At 42.3% G+C, this 24,848-nt stretch overlaps 1 pseudogene; it reads right to left on the reverse strand.

Annotated features, from left to right (window-relative positions):
- Positions 1-12,056: 12,056 nt before the first annotated feature.
- LOC101040221 (small ribosomal subunit protein eS7-like) lies at positions 12,057-12,637 on the reverse strand (annotated as a pseudogene).
- Between the last annotated feature and the right edge of the window lie 12,211 nt (positions 12,638-24,848).

Below are 24,848 nucleotides of genomic sequence, written 5' to 3' on the forward strand. Positions count from 1 at the left end.
TTCTCAAAGTCTCCCCACTAGAGCACCAGGGCTTGTGAACACAGCCTCTGTCTCACCATCTTTGGGGATCGTGCTCACAACACTGTTAGAAGAGAAGTTTCCCTGCTCTCTTAACTCTTCCTGGTGCAATACTGGAGGGATCAGAAATGGTAGCCATTATTACAAAGTCAAAAAACTAGATGGTAGTGAGGATGAGGAGGAAAGGGAAAAGTTATACATGGTTGGTGGAATTGTAAATGAGTACAATCTCTATGGAAAACAGCATGGAGATTTCTCAAATAACTGAAAACAGAACTACCATTTGATCCATAAATCTCACTGCTAGGAAATGAAATCCCAGGTAAGTATAAGTATTCAAATCAGTAAGTCACAATTATCTCTGGTATATTAAATAGCTTTCATCAAGAAACAGGTTATAGGTAAAATCTCTGAAGGACCATCTATGTATTCAAGTAATTATTTTTTAGAACTTATTCCAGAAGAATAATAATTGTCTTCTGGATTTGGTCTTGAAGTCTGTACAGATTCAGCCTCAATAGTAGCAAACTGCACTGGTACTTGGTTTGGAGTACAAATTAGACTTACAGTCCTTCTGGAACTTGAGTTTTTGACATTAAAATCATAGGAATAAAATTACGGGGTTTTAACAAAGCGTTGAGGGTTTGAGGTTTAAACAGGCCAACATATGAATACATGTTTTGTCGTGCTGTTCTGCTCTCATGCTATCCAGTCGCAGATAATTTTTTGTCTGCTAGCAGTACTCTAGGTTATGTCTTTGCAAAGCGCTGAGGCCGTGCACCTATTCTGTAGTTGCAGCTGATGCCTGAATGTATCCTAGCCGACAAGTTATTTATTAGCAAGAACTTGAATTTCTGAAAGATTCTTACTCTTGACCAAATTTTGAGCAAGGAGTCTCAAAGGTAATTCTGAACTAGAATTACATGTTAATAAACAGTGTACCTTTTAACAGTGTAAATCACGGAATATCAGTGAAGGGATTTCTTAATTTATTTTTTACCTGATGATTGAAATATCAGTTAAAGGTTGCCAGCATGGTTGCAGATAAACTAATGTTTGAAATTCACTGAATTACTTCATGTGGAATAATAGGATAATATACTTCCAGTGCCCTCAAGGCTGTGACTCTACAGCCATTTTACATAGCACATCATTCCTCCTATAGGGATGAACTTTTTCCTGGCACGAAAAAGTAGCCACTCTGGTTGAAGCTTTGCTTATTGTAACAGGCTTTTATTTCCAGGTAACATATCTGTGGAAGACTTAATTCTGATTAGAGATATAGATATTACTGAAAACTAATTGTTTTTTTTTCCTGTTGTACTCTGCTTTATCAAAGAAGTAAAACATTTAAATCGTGCTACAGAAATTAAGATGTTGTCTTGCGATCCTTAAACAATAAATGAATGATTTCCCCTTAAAAAAAAAAACTCACTGCTAGGTATTTACCCAAAGGAAAATAAATAATTATATCACAAAGACACCTGCACTCATATGTTTATCACAGCTCTATTCACAATAGCAAAGATATGGAATCAACTTAAGTGTCCATCAGTGGATGGCTCGATAAGGAAAATGTGGTATATATACACCAAGGAATACTATATGCCATGAAAAAGAATGAAATCATGTCTTTTGCAGCAACATGGATACGACTGGGAGCCATTATCTTAAGTGAAACAACTCAGAAACACAAAGTCAAATACCAGTGTCTTCCCTTATAATGTGTGAATATTATAGCTAAATAATGTGTACATGATATACACACACGTAGATATACAGATACATATAAAGAAATAGCCACATAATGTTGGGTGGGGGATAGTTGAGGCAAGATAGGCCATAAGTTGGTGAGGTGATAATTGTTGAAGGTGAGTAATGAGTTTATTATACTATTCTCTTTACATTTGTATAGGCTGGGAAATTTTTGTATTCAAAAATTAAAAGAAATAGCAGCTGACAGGTTAGAAAATAGGAGAGTGAGAGGAGAGAAGCTTTACACCAGCAGGAAACCCTAGAAGAGGAAGAGGGTAAGTCTTATTTTCAAATTAAGATTGCAGTGTTGATTGTTATATAGAGCCAGACCTTCTAGTTTCTGAAGATTGAGCTGTATGATTTTAAATGACTTTATAGTAACCAGAAATGACCAGGAACATCCTGAGATTTATTTTAGGGACCGATGAAAACTTAATCCCACTGGGCAAATTTAAAGGACATCAGCCAATTTAAGCTAGGGGAAAGCAATAACTATTTTACATAGTATGGTTTAGATTTAGTGTAGATTCAAAACTTGCTACTAGTCTCTGCTAGCTACAACCTCTATCATTGTGTTAGAGATGACGCAATATTCTTTGTATAACAAGTTGTAGATGCTATTGTTAAAAATGTAACTGTTACATAGCAATGGAAGCAGTTCGAAAAGATGCTCATTTATACATGCTGCATGCACACATGCAGGCCCTAAGAGGAGCTTGGAGGATGTAAGGACAGTCTGTAGCAGGGAGGGAGAGAGAGTCCGAGATGCGTCCCATCTACTTATACGGTGTTAACAATTACATGAAAAAATACAGGGGTTTGGAGACAAAGATAAAGTTTGTCTGCGATTGTATCTCATGAGCTGTGTCTGTTCAACTAGCAGGTTACTCTTAGGGGACCAGAAGTAAAACCCTAACAATGTAAAGGGCCTGTGGTCATGTCTTTGTGGCAGTGTCCTGTGCTACAACCCAGGGAGTGGCGTGAACAGTATGTGCGGCTCTGGGGAGGGTGATGGAGGCTGAGTCCATGGGTTGTGAGGAGGAGCAGCCTATCTGTGCCTGAGAAGAGAGAAGGCTCTCCATTCATTATCCCTACCGTGCAGCCATAGTTCTGTTCTAACCGATGCGTGGTCTTAAAGATGTCGTGTTTTCTCTCACTTCTCAATCCGCTCATCTGTAAAGTGAGAGACAAATGGAAGGATGTCCGCAGTGGTCTTCACAGGAGAGCACAGCGCAGAGCAGCAAAGCTGAACTTCAGTGTCTAAGGTCTGCTCCCTGGAAAGATCTGTGAGAGGAGAGGAATCCCCACCTAGCCATGAGCCCTGGTGAGAAAGGCCTGGTTATAGACTCCAGAGGAGCTTTCATGTCAGGGCCACCGTATCACCCCTATGGGTAGTCTCGACATTGGACTTGGCAGAGTTTGCCTAGAGCATGGGGAAGAGCGCAGTGGTGAGTCTAAGCTTCACTCAGCAGACTCAGGTGCATAAGAAGAGACATATTTTCCAAATCAGATTTCACTTTGAGCTTTTGTTCCGTTGGGCAATAGAGCATTGTCACTGTTTCCTGGGGTTTCCAGTCACCCAAGATTGTGTGGAGACCCCAGGGCTTCCACAGGACCAATGTCTGCTGGTGAGTGTCCATCTGGCCCTTGCACTGTCCCCTGACCTTTTCATCTGGCATGGCCTCCAGGGTCCTGACCCAGGTGCCCCTTGGGGACCACCCCCTCTGGCCCCTGCCTCAGTGAGTCCCACAGCCAGTTCTGTTTAGGCATCTTTTCAGGTGCTGGGCATGCTGCCTGGGTGTTTTCTGTATGGGGACTCGCAGAACCTGAGTTTTCTCTCTCACTGGCCACCCTCTGCAGACTGTTTCTAGCCTGGGAGGGGGTCACATGAGGTTTGGGGAAAAGTCTACACCAATATCTTCTCTTCCTTCTTTGGAGATCAGGGTTTTGGAAGTCTCGCAGGCTGTTTGCTTTCTACCCTGCTACAGCTCACCCTGTGGCAAAGAAGATAGTATCTCCAGTCATAGAAATTATGGTAGGACCCACCTAGGAGGCCACCGCCTTCTCAGAAGCTGGGCCTTGGTGAGGACACTATTTTCTTACTTGAAATGGCAACAGATTCAACAGCTCTGCGTTGATTTGCACCCTCTCCCAGCTCTGACATCCTGCCACCAGCCGAAATGATGAATATCAGATTATGCTGACCTAAGGAATGATTATTTTTCTTATTCAGTTGAAGTCTTTTCCCTTTGGGATTTGAGTTTTATTAATAATGGGATTAACAATGAAATAGCTCTGTTGGACATTTTAATGTATTTTTTTATTGCAAAAGTGATAGAAACACATTGTAGAGAATTTTTAAAATGAGAAAGAAATGGGATAAGCGGAATGGAGAAGGGAGGAATGAAACAACAGACACAAGTCATTCAAGAACAGTTACATGCTTGACTCCATGTTTCCTGGGGAGTCTCATTTAATCTTCTACACAGCCCTGTGGAGAAGTGCTGTTATCACCATTTTGTAGCTGAGAACACTGAGACACAGAGAGGTTAAGTCACTTTCTCAGAATCACACAGCTCTAGGCAGCCTGATTCACTACCAGCCAGTACTGTTTACCACATACTGCATTCCTACATCAGTTAGATTGAGTTCTGTCCTTTCATGCATCATTTGCAAAATAATTTGTAATTTTGATTTTGATTTCTTTTTAAATTTAGCCCCAAAATTTTATTTATTTTTAAGAATTCTGTTTTTTATCATGATATTTTAATTGTTGATTTCTAATATAATTGAATCATCAGACTGTTGCTTGTAAATCTGAATTTTGGAATTTGACAGACTTTTTTTGGCTGAAGATATGATCAGTGTTGTAAAGGTTCTTAGCTATATGAAGAGAGTCAATTAATCATTTAAGCAGTAAATATTTATATCCTTATTCAAATCCTCATTCTTTTCGTCAACTTGAGCTATGAAAGTTTTAAAGAAGTATCTTGATATTTTAAATTCAAATTGCAACTGGTTCAAGTCGTATTGTATTTACAGGAGGTTTTGATTTGGTTGCTATGTTATTTGGTACAAAGTACAAATGACTGTTATAATGTCATCATGGATTGAATATTGTATCAGCATACCATCTATCCTGCTAAATGCTTTGGACCTGAAGTTGAGATTTGCTGACATTGAGATTATCGCTCTTGTTTTTTTGCCATTTGCTTGCTTATTTTCAGTTGCTGGCATTCTGTCTCCCCATTTTTAATGCTTGTCACTCTGCACTCGCGGTATTTCTTGTGAACAACAAAGAATATAGTGCTGTTATTTAATGCCGTCTAAGGGTCCACCTATTGATCTAGAAATTCTGGATGACTTGGGATAGCCTTGATTTTATCCATTTCATTTCATTTTATTTAAAGTTTGCCATTTATTTTGTTTTACTCTTTTCTCTTTTTCCCAGTCTTTAAATCTGCTGGCCTGATAAAATTTATTTTAATTTTCCTATTCGCCTGTTTTAATTGGGAAGTTCTGATATGCCTTTATGTTCTCTGCTACTTTTTCTGTCACATATTCTAAAAGAAATATTAATTTTCTTTCCCGCTAATGCTTTATTTTCCTACTACTCCCCTTGAGCTCCTGCTTTTCTTCTCCAACAACTGGATTTATTTTAGTCACTTTAGTAATTTAAAATTCCAGTTTTACATGACACTTCCCCATACCCTATGTATCCTTTGTTTTACGACTTTTCCTCAGAAAGGAACTGCTCTCACAGCTTGCTGCCTGTGAGAGCATCCTATCCATGACTCTTAGAAATAGAGAGAAGTGGAGCTCTTTCCTTAAATTACTATTTTTTGTTTTTGAGACAGAGTCTTGCTCTGTCGTCCAGGCTGGAGTGTAGTGGCATGCCATTGACTCACTGCCACCTCCACCTCTCAGGTTCAAATGATTCTTCTGCTTCAGCCTCCTGAGTAGCTGGAATTTACAGGCATGTGTCACTATGCCCAGCTAATTTCTGTATTTTTAGTAGAGATGGGATTTCACCTTTTCGGCCAGTCTGGTCTCAAAGTGCTGGCCTCAAGAGATGTGCCTGCCTTGGCCTCACAAAGTGCTGGGATTACAGGCTTGTGCTAACATGCCCAGCTAATTTTTGTATTTTTAGTAGAGACTGGGTTTCACCATATTGGCCAGACTGGTCTCAAACTCCTGGTCTCAAGTGATCCACCTGATTTGGCCTCCCAAAGTGCTGGGATTACAGGCTTGTGCCAATACGTCCAGCTGATTTTTGTATTTTATTTGAGATGGGGTTTTGCCACGTTGGTTAGGCTGGTCTCGAACTCCTGACCTCAAGCGATCACCTGCCTCATCTTCCCAAAGTGCTGGGATTACAGGTGTGAGCCACAGTGTCTGGCTGCACATTCTAGTTTAAATTCCACAATTATTTAGTTTTAGTTCCATATTTAAACAGATTAATCACTACTGATCTTTTATCACAACTTTTCATATCTGATTTTTAATTTTGATCATTTGTTTGGAATTGAATCCATTATTACGCAGTTTTTACAAGAAAGACTCAGAGTGATGTATATGTAATATTTAGCATAATTCCAGGCAGTAATCATTGTTAAATGTTATTTAATAATAATTAGAATAATAATGATAATCTTTCATTTCTTGAGAATATTTTACTTATTCATCTGCTCTTTAATTGTTTTTCTTTTAAAATTGATGCTCCTTTGTTCCTCACAGAATAAAATCATTACCTCCTCTTTTTCTCTGAAGGTATATTTACAGAAGCATTTCTTTTCTCATTTGCCTTTTTATTTTCGTTTCTTTAGCTATGCAAAAACTTTAATTGTATGTAATTAAATCTGATGATCTATTCTTTGTGATTTCTCTATTCTAAATTTACATACTTGATATTCAATTTTACAGTCTTATTTTCTATAATTGGAATTTAATATCTTAATTTGTGGCTCTGTAATACATTTAGAAATTTATTTAGAATATGATTTAAGGAGAAACTCAAAGTTATTATTTTTTCCAAATTCATAACCAACACACAATTTTGGCAATTTCTTTCCTTTCTATATTTGTTGAATCTTAAATTTGAACACCCATACACCCACCCACCCACACATGCACACTGTCTCTTAGCTGGTTTTTGTTTTCTTTTTAGCTGCTTATTCTTATATCTTGATCTTACACTTTTGTAATATAGGGCCTATTCCCTGCCCTGCAACCCACATTGATCGTCTCATTTAGATAGTTCTCTAAATCAGCTTATCCCAAGCTGCTTCTTGTGTTTCAGTGAAGTCCCTGCAACATACACTGCAAAAATCCTGCCATATCTCTTATCTCTTCAGCACACTTAAGAGCAAATCAAACTTCTACTTGCCGTGTTTACCACTGGAACCCTGGAAGTAGTTCTGTCTGAAAGCTCTGTGTGTATGGTACCTGCCTCACTTTCCAAGAGTGGGAGACCAGTTGACCCCTCATTTATGCAAATTGATTCTCTCTACTCCTCTGGGAACACTTTCTTCCACCAGAGGTCTTAAGCATCTGCAGATTGAATAGTGCTATAAAAGGGTTTCTTGGCCAGGCATGGTGACTCATGCCTGTAATCCCAGCACTTTGGGAGGCTGAGGCGGGCAGATCATGAGATCAGGAGTTCAAGACCAGCCTGGCCAACATGGTGAAACCCCATTTCTACTAAAAATACAAAAAAATAGCTGGGCTTGGTGGCAGGCACCTGTAATCCCAGCTGTTTAGGAGGCTGAGGCAGGAGAATCGTTTGAACTCAGGAGGTGGAAGTTGCAGTGAGCTGAGATCATGTCATTGCATTCTAGCCTGGGTGACAGGGCAAGACTGTCTCCAAAAAAAAAAAAAAAAAGTTTCTTACACCATACACTGGCACAGTGAATGTAAACTCCCCACAAACTTGTCAAACTAAGAGGGCATGTTGGACAGGATCTGTAGGACAAACATGCTGTTTCTACTTTGGTTACAGTGCTTCGTAGTTTGTTTTGTTAATTTATCTTTTTTATAATGTAGCTTCTCCCAACATTCTGTGGGAGAGGGCAGGAAACATGCCTTTTATTCTGAATCTTCAGTGCTGAGCACAGAATGAATCACAAGATTGAGGTTTAATTACTATTAGAGAATAATTGACTTTAAAGCCCCACCCTCTCCTCCAAACCAGTCTATTGAACAGCCAAGCAACTGAGCAACCGTCACACAATCAAGCAGGTGCAGTGACACAATTGTCAAGGTGATCTCCCAAGTTTACATCAATCAGTTGTGTTTGTATGCAATCGGGTTGTGCCAGTTATTGGATCTAGATTCTGTGGCAAATTCACAGGTAAATCAGACACAATTTTCTTCTTCAAGGAACTCGGAATCTCTCAGGATAAATGACACGTTAGCTTAAATAGAATTTAAACGGGAAAACTGATTAGTGCCACACAATCTGTGTATCAGGACAGAGAAGAAAGGAAGAGAAGAATCATTTTTTCCCCCATTAACCTTTGAAGATAAGAAACACCATAATTTTGGTCTTATTAAAGGCTGCCCCATGATTAATATTTCCATCTAAGAAGCAATTAAGGAATTATTATCCAGGGAGCTTGTGACAAAAGGAATTAAACCATGCCAGCTCTGTTCAGGCAGAATAAGGCTTAGCTTTGAGTGTTGAAAATTAAGTCTATTTAGATGAAAAGCTTTCATTTTGTCCTTAACTTTTTGCTCAGGTGCTATCCACTGAGTGGATAAGTAAAAAATTATCTAGAACTGCTCAGCAAATACAATCTACAGTGCTAAATGAAATACATTATAATCATGGCATGATAATCAGAATAATAATAATTTAACACATGTAGTAAGCTCCAAGGGGCAATGTCTGTTTTAGTCTGTTAAAGTAGTAGCATTTTGAGATATAAAACTGTACATTTCAATGTTGTAGGAAGTACTTATTTCCAACTGTTATTGAAATTGTGGAGAAATCATCTTACCTCAGTGCTCTAATCACAGTGTTCACAAGTGCATTTAATTATACACATTTTATCAGAAAGTTTTGCAAACCCAGTTACTTTTTAAGGTGTTAAATGGGAAGGGGTTCTATAATACATGAAAAACACCTTAGAAAATACACAAGGTATCACCTAAAACATAGGTATGTTTTCCATGTCTATAGATGTATAGAGGAAAAGACCCTTCCTTTTCTCAGGAGGAAATAGGGTACCCGAGACCAACTGTCTTGCCAAAAGGTAGGGCCAGAAGCAAAAGGTGTGCTTTATGTTTTGTGTAGTGTTTGGAACCCTGTATGTTGCTGTCTTTGGCAGACGTTTTTCTGGAAGGAATGAGCTTTTTATCTACCCGTTTGAGAGGTAGAGACATTGAGGTGTCGTGTCATGAAACAACATAGCTGAGCTGTGTGGGTTGTGCGTGGTAGGTTCCTGACCAGGATCAGAGTCGATTTACTACGTGCTTAGTCGGCTTGCTATATGTCACTGTCCTCTGTGTGGCACCTGGCTCAGAGCTGGGCTCCTCCAGCAACTCCGGACTCTATGATAGGTTCAGGGTTTCTTAGCTGGTCTCTCTTCACACCTTCAAAGAGGTTGCAGCTCCTCCTGGAACCATCAAGGGCTGTCAAGAAGAGGCCTGGAAGTTCCTGTGGATGAAATTAGGGCACTTTTATTACCAGAATCTGCTTCAAGTTAGCAAGTGTTTATCAAGCACGTGCTCTAGAAGCTGGAAAGAATGAATAAAACAGGAAGCTTTCTTCAAAGAGCTTATGGTCCTGGAGAGAGAGAGAGGCCAGAGGGAATAAACAGGAGAGGGTATTGTAAATCCTTGGCGCTGGGAGGTGGCTTTGGAATGACAGGTGTCTCATTCCACATTGCAGATGAAAAGTTTCTTTGCTCTGAATGTCTGAATTTCCACAGATCTTAGTGCAGTGACATTCTACTCACTCCTTTAACCCACCAGCTTCAAAAGACTTGTCTGTGCTAGTCATTTCTTTTAGCTCTTTTCAGAAATTTTCCACATGATTAATGTTACATTAAAAAACTTCCGCTTTGGCTATGTTTTGCCATAGATTTCACATGGCTGAAGCTGTCAGTAGGTCATGCTGCGTGATAAATTAGCCACAGCAGAGCTCTGGGAACGTTGTCATATTTTCTCCCTGCAAAGTCATTGCTCAGAATTACACCTGAGATGGACAACAGAGCCCTGGGTACCAAGGATTCTCCCGATGTGATTCCCAGACCTTTGACAGACTCCAGGTACCAAAGGAGCTTCTCATAGAAGACCGATTCTCCTTCTTAGCAGCTGCTGACAGCGGATCTCTAAATCACTGCAGGCTTACAGGTTTCTTTTCACCACTGTTTATGATGCATGTTTCTGTTCTTAGGTGGTACACTTGAACCCTGTGTAAATAAACTGCCTTCATCATTTCTTGGGAAGTCTTGAATTACCCCGAGGTGGGACATGGCATCTGATTAAGTGAGCCACAGGCTCTCACCACCGCCTTCAGTGGGATGTGACTCCGCCAGGGAGGGTGTGGGTGCGGGTCAGGACAGCCTCTTCCTGGGCTAGCCTGGGTGCTCACTACCTCTGCCTTTTATCATGAATACACTGAGTTTTCATCCCCCGCTGCTTGTAGGACTTCTCCAAAGTGGGAACAACACAAACCACTAGGTTTCTGCTCAGGAAACTACAATCACTGCTGCTTCTCCTTGAGTCTGTGCCCAGGGCACCTTGGGGAGAGTTTGGAGGTTTGCATATTCTCTGATCAAAATCTCCTGGTTTGTTCCCACATGGCCTATGATAGTGTTTGTGGTGGCTTAACCCCAGAGGGCAACATTATTTTTTTTTTAATCTGCTGGTGTTTGGACTCTGCATACCTTGAAAGGAAAAGCAGCTGCTATTTCCTTTACATTTTTGTGGCAACTGATAAGGAAGGCTGGAGGAGACCTGAAGCCAGCCTCTAATTCCTGCTCACCCAGGCAGTGGGGAAACCATCAGACAGGTGTGGCTGACGGAGTGGTGTTCCTTTGGGCCCAGCAGGACTTCTCTTCAGGTTATCCAAGTTGCCATGTGACATCCATGTGGCTCTTGGCCTGTGGTTTTGACACCTGGCTGGACCGTTGCTGCCTGTAGGTCTATGATTTACAGAAGATGTTCTGACTCCGTGTAATTTCACCCAGAGTTCGTGTGCTTGCCCACATTCCGGCTTTGGAGGGAGGTCCTTTCTGCTCACACACTCTGTCATGACCAGCCTCGTAACCACCGCCTTGCTCTTTGGTCTGGCTCTGAACACTCATGCTCTCTGTGTCCACCTACCAGCCAATTCTGCTGCTAGATTCTGGGGGTGGTGCCTTCTTTACTGCACAGGGTGATGGGGGAGACTCTGTCTCCGCAAGGGCAGCTGTCTGATTGAGATGGGACTGAAAACAGACCTGTCTGAGCAGAACGCAGGCTGCCACGACAGTCCAAGCACCAGTAGTCCATGAAATGTCAGTGAATGACTGCATCTGCTCCTTGGCTGAAGGCAGTAGTATATTGGTTACCACTACTTGAGTGGGTTGCACATCAGTAAGGTGGATGAGTAGAATGTGAATAATTGCTGGCATTTGCTTTTGGCTAAATGGAAAAGCCCTGTGGTTGTCCCTAGATGGGCTGCCTCAGTGGGGAGTGGGCCTCCTCCACGCTGACCTGAATGGCACCTGTTGGAGACGCTGGAAGGGATAGCTTTTGCTCCGTTCCTGCTGGAGATGGGGTAGACAGGCTTTGTCTTTCCTCAGTGGGTGCTGATAGTGGTCAGTATCCTGCAGAGCACGGCTGCCTCTTCGTTTCTACGGACGCTATTCCAGTCCAAGCCCGTCTGTTTCTGGGACTACTATGTGGCCCTCTGAACTGATTTCTCTGCACCTACCTGGCCTTGTGTCTTTCTGTACATTTTCCATTCTGTAGCTGGCATTCTGTGAATAAGACCTCATCACTCAGACTTCAGCAGCTTCCCACTGCACTGGCATTGAGGTCCAAGCATCTTATTGTGGCTTACGAAGATTTGCAAGATCTGGCCCAGCTTACCCACATCCTCGTCTCAAACCACCTTCCCCCTGTTCGTGAGCACTGGCTCTTCCCTGCCTCAGGCCTTCAGCACTGACAGTTTCCTCTGCGTGGAGTGTTCTTCACATGTTTAGCTCTGTCTCATTTTGCAGATTTGCTCAGATATCCTTTCTTCGGATAAACCTTTCTTTTTCTAAATGTGAATATACTTTAGTCATTTTTGTTTATAATGGAAGCTCTGGAAATTCAAAATTAATACCCTTGCCCATGAGCTTCTTATAGACACCAGAAAAAGTTTCAACCTTGTGTTCCACATGATCCTGCTGCACTTTGTCCAAATGGATCTTCCTGAGCTGAATGCCAGCTGGTTTCACACAGATTCTTTTGCCACCCAATTCACTTGAGAAAACCAAGTCCTCAAGGATTGCATCATGCCTGGCCGTTAGAGTGCAGCTCCTGGGGTGCTTTTGCTTATTTTTTTGTGTCGTTTTTTCAAGTTGGCATAAACAGAATTCTCTGAGCCATAAAGACAGCATTCTTCCCACCAAACGTTTTCTCCAATTCACATACTATCTGGACTTGGATTTTCTGGAAAGATTTCAGTTGAGGAATGGGAACAATGATTATAATAGCTTCCTGACCACCATCAACTTCAGGTTTCTTGGCTGCTGTTATATTCAGCTCCCTGAGCTGAGCCTTGAGATTCAAGTTCATCTTCAGCTTCAGAGACCCTGGAGATGCTGGACTTGAACTTGTCTGGCTTCTCGCCATTGGGTTTCACGATCTTGGTGCTTGAATTGAACATGGCCTTTTCCTTCCCAACACCAGCCTAAGAGGAGGCCCAAGTCTCATAAATCAAATAAACCTTTCTTGACTGTTAACTTTTCAGCATCCCTAACCTTACCTTGCCCTGATATCCTCTATAAAATCACCCTTTATATGCTCATCAGAGCACTGATTCTCTGAAATTACCTTTGTTGTTTTTGTTGATTAGAGCATCAGATCCATAAAGGAAGGATCTCACCTGACTAGGTAAAGATTGTCCAATGCTCATAACTCAGCAGCTACTTAAGAAAATATAATAGAGCTCTCCACAAAGCTCTAGATGTGTGAATGTTTGGTCAAAACTTCTGGAGTCATTCCAAAGCCACACATGGCCAGGAATGTGACAATGGAAAGAAGCTTGTCTAAAAACATTATTTCTGTATATTTGGAGGCTTTGTTATCTCTTGCAGGCCAAAGTCTATTTCCTCGTCTGCAGTAAGAACAGTTGGAAGTGGACCATAGTTGCTCTTAACGATCTTTTCTGCTCTGAATTTTGATGATTTTGATATATGACCCTCTGTCTTTCGGGGATCCCTGTCTTCTCAGATTCTAAAATGGGAATAATTGCACACAGAGACTTATGACATTCTTTGGATGTGTATTTATGAGATGGCTGTATTGTATTAGCTAATCTTGCCTTAATTTTTTGTTTCTCATTGAAATAGTTTCTCTGATTTAGTTTTAAGTCTGATTCAGTTTTTAGTCTGGAAGCAAACATTCACATCTTTGTAAGAGTAAGAGACGTGTGTGGGGAGCATGTATAGTACATTGATGAGTTACAAGCCGGGCCTTCCTAAAGAGTGTGAGGCAGGGTTCCATCTGGAACAGGGAGAGGGGGCTGTCCTTCCCGTCTTGTCCTCTCACAGGCCCAGAACTGTGGGGGCACAAAGTTAATTATCATCTCCTAGGATCCCTGGAATCTCCTCTCGTCTTGAAAGGACCATCCTTGTGCTGGTCCTCAGAAAGAAAGAGACCCACACAGACAATTATTTCCTTAGCTCCGAGCCTCTCAGTGTATACATGTGCCTGTCACACTTGGACTTTCATCATGAGACTCATGCAGAATTCAATGTGGATAGAAGTGCTGGCTGAGGAGGTGCCAGAGCCCCCCTACTTGGTGATGTGAATGAATGTGGGCATCTACTCTGTGCTGAATCACTGCGGGAGCCCAGTGGGCTTTGGCCAAGACTGCTGCATGGAGCTGCCTCCCACCATTGGCAATATCAGACTGTCCAGAGGTCAGTGGATGTCAGACATGAAAACACCCCTCTCTGCCATGGCTGTCTCTCATCCCACCAGGAAATTGGCTGAGAGGAAGTGGGCGGGGAAGGGCTAACCCATGCAGTCTGAGCTCCAGGAGAGTGTGAGGGAGGTTGCCTGACAAGATGGAAAATGTGCCATACTTTTCAGGACAAACTGAGATCCCTTTCTCAGCTTGCTGGGAAACTCACACTCATAGGGGCTGGCCCTGTGCTGTGCCCTGTGCCTAGTGATCTACATTCTCTGTGTCATTTAGTCTTGACAGCATCATGTGAAGCAGGATTTTTTTTTTTTTTCTAAAAAAGAAGGGGCTCTTGAATTTAAAACACAATTAGTACCTGGAAGCAAGATGTTCCAGTCTTCTTTGCTGTATAACAGATCATTTCTAAACTTAGTTTCATAAAAACCACCACTGTTTTATTATGCTCACAGATTCTGTAGGTTTGGAGTCTGGGGAAGGCACAGTGAGGATGGCTTGTGTCTGTGCAAACAAGGACTCCCATGACTGTAGGTGACCTGAGTGGGGGCTGATTCCTGAAGTGGGATGTTTGGAAGGTTGGGTTCAGCTTGGACTGTTGGCCAGAGCACCTACATGTGGCCTCTATATACAGACATGGGCTTATCCCTACATGATGGGACCATCAGAGACCAAGCATCCCGAGGACCAAGGCAGGAGCTGCAAGGCATCTCCTGACCTAGCAAGCCACCAAGTACCACCTTCCTCCTTACTCTGTTGGTTAAGGCAGTCACAAGTTGGTTCCATTTCAAAGAGAGGGGACACACAGACCCCAATCTTTCAGTAGGATAAGTGTCAAAGAATTTATGGCCGTGTTTTAAAAAGCCCACTCAGGAATTGAATCCAGGTTTCCTGACCCTACAGCTGTTGCTCTTCCCATTAGACACGATTGTCTGGACATAGTAAGAGGCAGTATGCTCTGGGGGAGAGGTCCGCAGGGAAACGGAGAACGTATCTTTGGCATGGCTGCATCACTGAGACCCTGAGGCTCTTTTACAAAGAAAAGCACAGCATGCAGCCACATTGCTTGGGAGGCAGCTGCTGGAGTGGCAGCAGTCTGGGCAGCTTCAGATGACCTGTGTAGCTTTCCTTTTCCAGGTCTTCCTCTGCACCAAGGGGATAACCACAGCATCCCCTTGTTTACTGTAAGGATGCGGTGCCCAGGGGAGGTGAAAGCCCCAAGGACACTCTAGCCTGCTTTGCAGAGAGGAGGGAGGTTTCTGTGTCTACGAGCAAGCCCTGTGCCCCACTACTCTCAGACTCACTCAGGGGGCTAAGCATTCCAAATCCTGCTCATATCCCAGAAGCCTAACCAAGCCCCCCAGACGACATGCTGTTCATCCACACTATCTTGAGTCTGCTACACATTGTTCATCCGCCAGTTTATCACATCCTGGAAAGAATAATGAACTTGGAATGACAACATCCTCTTCAAGTCTTGGCCTCATGAAATACTAGATCACTAACCGTGGGGATGTCACATAGCCTTCTACAGTCTCCGTTTTCCACAAAGCAGTTATCAGTGTATGTGTTTCTAAGAAAAGTTATGAAGATTGCGTGAGTTTATATGAGAAAGTGTTTTCCAGTCTGATAAGCATAATATATACTAGATGTTTTTATTGTCATTTTCTCTAATACTTAGCAAGCAGAGTGTTTCACTCACAGCAAGAGCTTAATAAATATGAGCACTTTAGTCTTGATTTACTCCAGACCCCAGATGAAGTTCATGGTAGAAGGAGATTGGAACTTTTATCTCCCGTCCCACTTGGGGACATATGTCACAGAAGTCCTTTTATATGAATTGGCTGTGCTGTGCTTTTTCTTACCCTGCCAAGCTGGAAGAGGGATGGCAGGCTTTTGAAAATGACATAACCACAGCATTGATTAAGAAAAAATAACTGACTGTCAATTTAATTAAATAGCTAGGGATATGCAGCCCCAGTCTCAGGCTATTTGCTTCAGGGCAAAACTAGTGTGGGAAGGGTGATCCGGGCCTGTGATCTGGAGGATCCTCTTCCAGGATGTTTTGGAAGCTGAATAAATTTTTGCAACAACTCACTTCATCCATCAGAGGCTCAATTAAATTAATCTATGAAATATGTGGAAATAGTTCTTTCCCCACCAGGCCTTTGCAAAAAGAGTGGCCAGAGCAAATTCGCAAGAGACAAATCTTGGTGCAAGTCACATTTCTGAAAATTTTCCATTTGCTCTATTTTTATTGTAATTGATGGATCTGTGTTTAAAACAGCAGGCATTTATTAGATTCCCACTGTGTGCTCAGTGCTGTGTTAGAAGCTATGTAGTCTACAGACTTAGGAGAAGCTGTCTTTGCATTTATGACATTTTTTGGTGTCTGTTCCCAGAAACTCTTTTAGTGTACAATACTGAATATTCATAAAAGGATTTTGTGCCAGACCAGACAGTGAGCCTGAGAGAAGCATCAAGGCTGGGCCAGGCCACTGGAGAAACAACACAGTCATCTGTGTTTGAGGTATATTTAGTTCTATTTCCTTCTAGCTGGCTGTGTAATATGGGCAAGTTGTTTAACCAATACCAGTTTGATTCTTATCTTTTGTACTAGTCAGTTCTCATACTGTTAATAAAGACAAACATGGGACTGGGTAATTTATAAAAAAAAGAGGCTTAATGAATTCACAGTTCCACAATGCCTGGGGAAACTTCACAGTCATGTCAGAAGGGAAAGGAGGAGAGTCACGTCTTACAAGGCAGCAGGCAAGAAAGTGTGTATAGGGGAACTCCCCTTTATAAAGCTATCAGCCTTCCACGACACATGGGGATTATTGCAATTCAAGGTGAGATTTGGGTAGGGACACAGAGCCAAATCATATCACCTTTATAACAGGCCGCATACAGGAGACTGTTGGTAGAATCCAATGAGAACTAGAGAGTAAGGCTTTGAGCTCACCCAACTCAGTATATACTTGTTAGTCTTCTTCATAGAAGGTCAGGGGGATAGTCTTGGATGGTCTTTTGATGAATTATGTCTGCCTTAAGAACCACTCCCAAAACTTAGCATTTTAAACAACATCCACGACTCTTGGGTTGACTGGGGCTCAGCAGGCTGGTTCCTTTGCACTTGAAGATGGTGCTGGATGCTTGTGTTGATCCATGTGGCATCTGGACGTCTGGGGCTTCTACACATTGGCCTCTTTCTCTACCTTAGACTTTTCACATGGTCAGCCTGGGGCTCCAAGAGGAAGAATTAGAAGTTGTCAGGCTTTCTCAGTGCCTGGGCTTGCAAGTCTCAGGATGGTGCTTCTCCATATTCTACTGGTCAAAGCAATCACAGGCCTAGCAAGGGAATTCAGCTTAGATTCCATCTCCTAAAAGGAAGGCAGATACATTTGGGAGTAATCTTAGGCCCCCTGAAACCCCAGCTAACAGAGCCCTTCCCAGGCAGCCTTTTGGTGTTTGGGAGATGCGCAGGTCCCATTTTCTGTTATGAGCATCCATATGCATTTTTGGATAGAGGGCAGAAGACCCGTTGCTGTCAGATAGGTGGGTGGGTCAGCCATGCAACAGGACCTTTTTTCAGATCCAGTACTTTGTTTTATAGGCCTTCAAGTTTGACTTTGCCAGGTCAGGGAAGCTAGGGTTATTTTTATTATTATTATTTTTTTTTTAGGTTCTCAAGGACTGATTTACCTGAACACATCTCACAAAAGAGTGATGTGTAACTTAGATTATTGATGTGTTTATTTACAATGGCACAGTGACTTTTTCTTCAACAAAAGCATCAGAGAGGCTGAATTCTTCATCAGAGAACTTCAGCCTTGGGCTCAGGTAAGGGCATAGGGATTCTTGAGTAATACTCAGCGTGAAAATCCAGTACAGAACTAGCTCAATTCCGAGTCTCCGACTTATGGCTTTGGCATTTCCTTTTCCAAGGACCATGTAGATCCTGCTTCTGCTCATACATTTTTTTCCACCTACATTAATACTACTGAGAAAAGTGCAGACACTGAGGAAGATCTTGATCCTATCTGAAGTCTATTCTTCCTGCTATGACTTGAGAAGTTTCAGATATTTGAGGGTGATTTGCAAAACATCTATGTCTCCATGCCGTGCTAGCTTCAGTAGCATAATTAATTACCAAGTTCAGAGAGTGGGTGAGCCATGAAGGCTTTCTATACATCAACTGGGGGGAGACAGGCATGCCAACAATATGCCATGGCCCAGAGTGAGTGTGAGAAGTGCTTACACTGGGCAGACACACTGCCAGGAGAACTTGCAGGAGAGCCACATTCATTTCAAGTGGTCAGAGCCAGGAAGATGTTATGGAGGAGGTAGCTGGACAAGATTGGAGAAACTAGCTTTTTCGGGGTTCTAGAAAAACACAAAGCAGGGCAGGGGAATAGCACATGGCATTTAGGGAATACTTGTAGATTAGTATAACTCTAACTCGTTGTAGATATGTAGGTTGGGATGATTGGTGTGATTATGCATTATGTTTTGTTTTGAACTCTGCAACTAAGGTGAATGTTCTTTGAATGTCAAGGCATATCTTATTCTGAAGTTTCTTAGCACTGACCTTTTATAAGATTAGGTAGTGAGGTGATGGACACTCAAGGGGAGAAGGATGGCAAAGTAGGAAGACTCATTGTCCCTAAGAAGATTCCACCAAATTCCTGAGACTGGAAATTCAGTGAGATACAACACCCACAGATAGGTTACCTTACAGGGTAAAAGGGACTTTCCAAATGGAATTAAGATGGCTAATTAGAAACCTTAAGATGGGAAGATTATTGTGGATCCTCTAGGTAGACATATAATCATGTAAGCCCTTAAAAGCAGAGGAAGAAGAGGTAGAGATTCAATGTTCAGGAAGCACTCAACACGACATGTTGGCTTGATTGAAGGGATCAGGTGTTGAGGAAATGGCAGCCTTAGTCCCACCACCACAAGGAACTGAATTCTGCCAACAACTTGAATAAGGCTGGAAGGGAGTATTCCCTCAGAGCCTCTAGATAAGGTCCTAAGTTGGCCAAAGACTTGCTTTTGACCTTGTGAGACCCTGAGCAAAGAATCTAGCCAATAGTATGCTGGACTCTGAGCTATAGAAACCTTGAGGTAATAAAAATATGTGTTTCATTTTTAAAGATGGAATATGCATTGTTTGGGTGGCATTAGGAACCTAATGGAGATGACACGCTTTCTTCTCAATAGCTTGAGCTCAGGGGTCTCAGTCTTCTAATGGGAGGCCAATACCACAGGCATGTTATTATTGTTTTGGTCTGGATGAGGCAGTGAATGGGTGGCAGTTCATCTGGGATTCAGGGAGTTGGGCTTGATGCCGGGCTCCAGGCTGCTGAACTAGTCTGTGGAAGACACTCGAGAAATGGCTTCCGCAGGAGGACACCTGGGCTACCTTCTTACCACCCTTGCCTCCTCAGGGGGCCTGAGCAGAAATTGGCTTGTCCTGGACTCGCTTTTCATCTCTCTCCACCTCTTGATCACTCTGCCAAATTTCCCTCCCACAAAATGCCTTGATGATGAAGTGTGTTCTGTGACTCGTAACATCTTTAAAGCTCCCTTCTCTGATGGCTCTCTTAACTTGGTGCTGGTCAGATTTTGGGAATTAGCACTAAATGTATATGTGTAGTTATTCAGGCCTGGTAGAGGGTGTTTGCAGACTCCAAGAGAAAGTTTAACTCCGAATTTTAAAATTCGTTACACAGGTGTTGAATTTTATTTCTTCCTCTCTTTTGTTGACATTGGGAAGGTTTCTGTTGCTCTTCACCTTTTACAAAATAATCTCTTCTTCATTTGGTCAGTTTATCCTTTAAGGCTCAAAGCCACGTCCTCTGTGGAACCTTTTTAATTCCTTGCAGCATGGTCCTTATTCCCTCCTGTATTTTCACACACCGCAGCTGTCATCCTTATCAGACTCTACTGAGTGCTCGGCTGAGGTGTTGTCTCCACTTCTGGACCACAGCTCCTTACGTGTTTTGTTGCCGCAGCACCCAGGATAACGTTCTGGGTGTCTGGGGGTTGCTCAGTAAAACGATGGGGAAGAAGCAGTGAATGCAGAAGCAGCCTGCTGAAAAACCAACCAATGGGACCTGCAAGATTGCAAAAAGCAGCTGGGTGTGAGGATAAAAACCAAGGCAGTTAATGAAAAACATTTTTATTTGACCCGATTAAAAAGAAGTTAAAGTTGTGAGAAGTTTCTGCTGAGGAATTAAGAATATGAGTCAGGTGAGCCGTAATGTGAACTCTAGGGGGACAAGAGGTAGCGGAGTCAGGAGTCCTTGGCTGGAGCCCTAACATGGTCACCAGCCTACGGGGACCTTGGGCCTGGGGTTGTCCACACAAGGCAATGAGGATTTGTGTTCTTTGAGTACTTAGGGCTCTTCCCACAGGCATCCAGTGTACCTCCTAATATCAGGGGTATCTTCTGAATATCAGGAATCGATATATTCTCTGGAGTGAGGAAATATGTATATTCCTAATGGAGATCTTTCCTCTTAGACAAAACGTTGCTTCTTGGTAGGGTGGAGTAGTAGAAAGAGCTTCTACCATGTGACCGTGGCCAATTTTCTAAGTCAAAGTTTCCTCACTTGACCATTTGGGATATTGACCTTTGCTTTATTGGTTTGTTGTAAAGATTAATTTATTTAACATATGGAGAACTTCCACTTTAAGATGGCTTCAGGCAATCAGCACTTGAAAGAGTTTTTTCCCAATTGCTGGGTGAATATTAATGAAATTACACCAAAAACAGTACTTAGGAAATTACCCCGCCCCCGCCCCCAAAATGTAATTGACTATATTCCTGTTTCTGAAAACAAGAATATTTGGGAGAAATTTTCTAAATATAGTTCTGATGAAAGATTGACCCCTTTTCTCATGACCTCTCCTTTTTTGTTTCTGGTTTTGTTTTTTTTGAGATGGAGTTTCACTCTTGTGACCCAGGCTGGAGTGCAATGGCAGCTCAATGCAACCTCCATCTCCCAGGTTCAAGTGATTCTCTTGCCTCAGCCTCCTGAGTAGCTGGGATTACAGGCACCTGCCACCATGCCTGGCTAATATTTATATTTTCAGTGGAGAGGGGGTTTCACCATGTGGCCAGGCTGGTCTTGAACTCTTGACCTCAGGTGATCTACACACTTTCGCCTTCCAAAGTGCTGGGATTATAGGTGTGAGCCACCATGCCTGGCCATGACCTTTCTCTCTTTCTCTCATATATATATATATATATATATATATATATATATATATGTAAAATACATATATATATTTTATATATGTATTATATATAATATATAATTGCATTTTAGGTTTTGGGGTACATGCGAAGAATATGCAAGATTGTTTTATAGGTACCTACATGGCAATGTGGTTTGCTGTTTTCCTGCCCACCACCTATATCTGGCATTTCTCCCCATGTTATCCCTCCCCAACTCCCCACCCCGCCGCTGTCCCTCCTCTAGTTCCCCCCGCAGACCTCAGTGTGTGATGCTTCCCTCCCTGTGTCCATTTGTTCTCATCGTTCAACACCCACCTATGAGTGAGAACATGTGGTGTTTGATTTTCTGTTCTTGTGTCAGTTTGCTGAGAATGGTTTTCAGGTAAAATACTGGCAAACCGATTGCAACAGCACATCAGAAAGCTTATCTATCACCATCAAGCAGGCTTCATCCTAGGGGTGCAAGGCTGTTTCAACATATGCAAGTCTGTAAACGTCATTCACCACATAAACAGAACCAAGACAAAAACCACACGATTATCTCAATTGATGCAGAGAAGGCCTTTGACAAAATTCAACAGAAGTTTATGCTAAAAGACCTCTCTTTTTCTTATCAATGCAGGTGACTTATAACATTGGTAATCTAGTATCTACACCAAAACAACCCCAGAATTTTTAGCTTCTTTGGTGGCATGGTTCTGTCCACTGTCCTCTCTGAAAGGAGTGGTGCCATTTGTTAAGGAATAGGTTGGAAGAACAACTACCCCTCTCCCCACTATCTTCCCATAGATCAGAGACAGAATCTGTCCCAGCCAGGAAACAGGTACTTCCACAGGATCTCTTCTGTTTCATTTAGAGTCCATGACTCTCCTATATACAACCACAGGGAGGGAGTGGCTATTGTGGATTGCATTTTAGGGACTGTTCTTGAAAATGATGGAAAAAGCTGAACCCTGGGAACAGGGAATATAGTCATTTAAAGGTTTTTATAAATTGCATTTGGTCAAGGGAGAATCTTTAACTTATCCTCATCTTCACTAGAAATTACGTCCTTTGCCTTAATGTTGTTACAGTGGGTAGCTAGTCAGACATGAACAGGGCAGGAAAGGGACCCCACACCCCACCAGGAAAGACAAGCAACCATCAGGTGATGGTCAGGCAGTTGTCACACTTCCTCTCTAAATTAATGGTGTTAAAATGTGTGCTCTGAATGAAGAGAACCCCAAACGGGCTTTGAATGTGAGCAACACGGCTCTTTATTCACCTGGGTGAGAGTGGGCTGAGTATGAAGAGAGAGTCAGCGGAGGGTGGTGGCATAGGAGTTGGTTTTATAGGTTTGGGGTAGGCAGTGGAATGTTACAGAAGTTACAGTTTAGGCCCGTTTTGGCAAACTGGGAAGGGGGTTGTAGGGTCTGTAGTCATGAGGTTCACCAAGGTTGGTTATAAAATCCAACGGCCTTATCAATTGAGCTGGGAATAAGGAACAACAGAAGAATGTCTCAAGTTAATTAGGCACCACAGGGGTTGATCATTCTTCCCCTTTTCATGGTCTTTCAGTTACTTCACACTTTCTAGTTCCATGCAGGTCAGGGAGGTTACCATGGTGTCCACGGCACCAGTCAGCCAGCCTAAAAGACCTCACAAATAGGTTGCATCCAGTGCCAGGGAAAGTCAGTTTCCCAATAGATAAGAAACACCTGAAACTGGGGATCCGCAGCTTCCTGAAAAGATCTCAGGAGTTGGGTGAATGGACTCAGGCATGCGCATTAAGAGACAAAATGGTGGAGTATGACCTTCCAGGGACATTCCACTGGAAAAGGGAAGAATGCTTCTGGTAAACAAACATACAGGTCCTATAAACACACTGCACATGCTCATCTCCTAGCCACCATGTATGTGGGCGGCTCACTTCAAGGGAAGAATCAAGGGAAAAGGGATGAAAGAAGCCGGGCGTATGCCAGCACATAAAACCTGAGGTCCGAGGTCAAGCAGAGCACTAGTGCTCCAAGACGTCCACTTGGCTCTCTTCCAAGTGTACTTTCTCTTCATTCTTGCTAGAAAGAAGAGAATGTTTTAATAAACTTCTTGCTCTAAAACTTGCTTCAGTCTCTTCTTCTGCCTTATGCCCCTCAGTTGAATTACTTCTTCTGAGGAGGCAAGAACTGAGGTTGCTGCAGACCCATACAGATTTGCTTCTGATGACTCAGATACCCGCACCCCTTAATGATGTCAGGTCATTTTAGTTCATCAGAGCGGTAGGAAATAAACTTGTATTAGATGCTGGAATTTGGAGTCAGAGGTGAACGTCAGTCTTCCTTCTAGCTTTAACTCTGAGAAGGGATTCTTCCTGGCTATGACACTTTCTGGCTGTGTTCTCTTGGGTAAGATATTTTGCATCTTGGAGTTTTCATTTTTAAAATAGAGATTGCAACATCTATGTCATAAGCCTGTTAGGGAGATTAAGGTAGTTCTCAATTCAGAGTATTTGGTTCTTAGTACCTAGTAAGGCCTCAATGGATATATTGTTATCAATTGTAATGATTAATCCCATAACTGCATTGGTAAGGTAAGCCATCTACACTGGTATTTGTTAATACAAATACCAGGCTTAGCTAGAAAGAGCCATGTTTAAGGATGAAATAGCAGAAAAAATAATCAAGAGACAGAATGAGGCCTTCCAAAGAATCCTGAAGCAAAAATTATTTCTAATTGGAACACTTAAGAACATTTACCTAGCATGTGTGTTTTAAAAACCATGACCTTCATGAGTCAAGAGTAGGCAAAGAAGCTGGATGCAGTGGCTCATGTCTGTAATCTTAGCACTTTGGGAGGCCAAGACAGGTGGATCACTTGAGGTCAGGAGTTTGAAACCAGGCTGGCCAACGTGGTGAAACCAAGTTGAAGCTGCTGATCAGATTAGTCTCTACTAAAAAACCAAACCAAACAAAACAAACGAACAAACAAAAAAATCAGGCACGGTGGTGGGCACCTGTAATCCCATCTTTCTGGGAGGCTGAGGCAGGAGAATTACTTGAACCTGGGAGGCGGAGGTTGCAATGAGCTGAGATCACATTACTGCACCCCAGCCTGGGTGACAGAGCAAGACTCTGTCTCAAAAAAAAAAAAAAAAAAAAAAAAAGTAGGCAAAGCCAAGGAGAAAAAAGATTTAGATGTAAAGTCAACAGATAAGATGGTAAGGATATTAAACTCAAGAGAGACTTTCAGAAAAATGAAACAAATCGACTTGTGTATCCAATTGTTGGCATAACCATGCAAAAAGGAAATATTCCAAGTGACACTAGAACAGTGTTTTGACATCTCCAGTGGATTATTCCCAAAGGAGTAGAAGAACTGCCAAATATCTTCACTTCTCTTCAGAATGCCTATTGGTGGAGCAGTGTTGACATTGATATTCTGAGACTGTGTGTGTATCATGGAAATGAATCAAATGAGTGATTATGTTGTTGACATTGAGGACTGAGGTTTCCGGCATGGATGAAAGGAGGAAGAGATGTAAGATGGATGAGGTTAAAGAAAAACTCCACAACTCTGAATTTGACTTGTCAGTGTGAACTATATTTTACCTTAACAATCCTCCTCGCAGTGGACTAAAGGACTGAGAGATAGTGGCCAGCCTAGCAGCTGTGAGCATCCCTAGTATGGAGGTTGTGCTCTCTAATGCCATTTGCCATTAAGATGAACCAA

This window comes from Saimiri boliviensis, chromosome 12, assembly GCF_048565385.1.
Source record: "Saimiri boliviensis isolate mSaiBol1 chromosome 12, mSaiBol1.pri, whole genome shotgun sequence".
Classification (NCBI taxonomy): Eukaryota; Metazoa; Chordata; class Mammalia; order Primates; family Cebidae; genus Saimiri; species Saimiri boliviensis.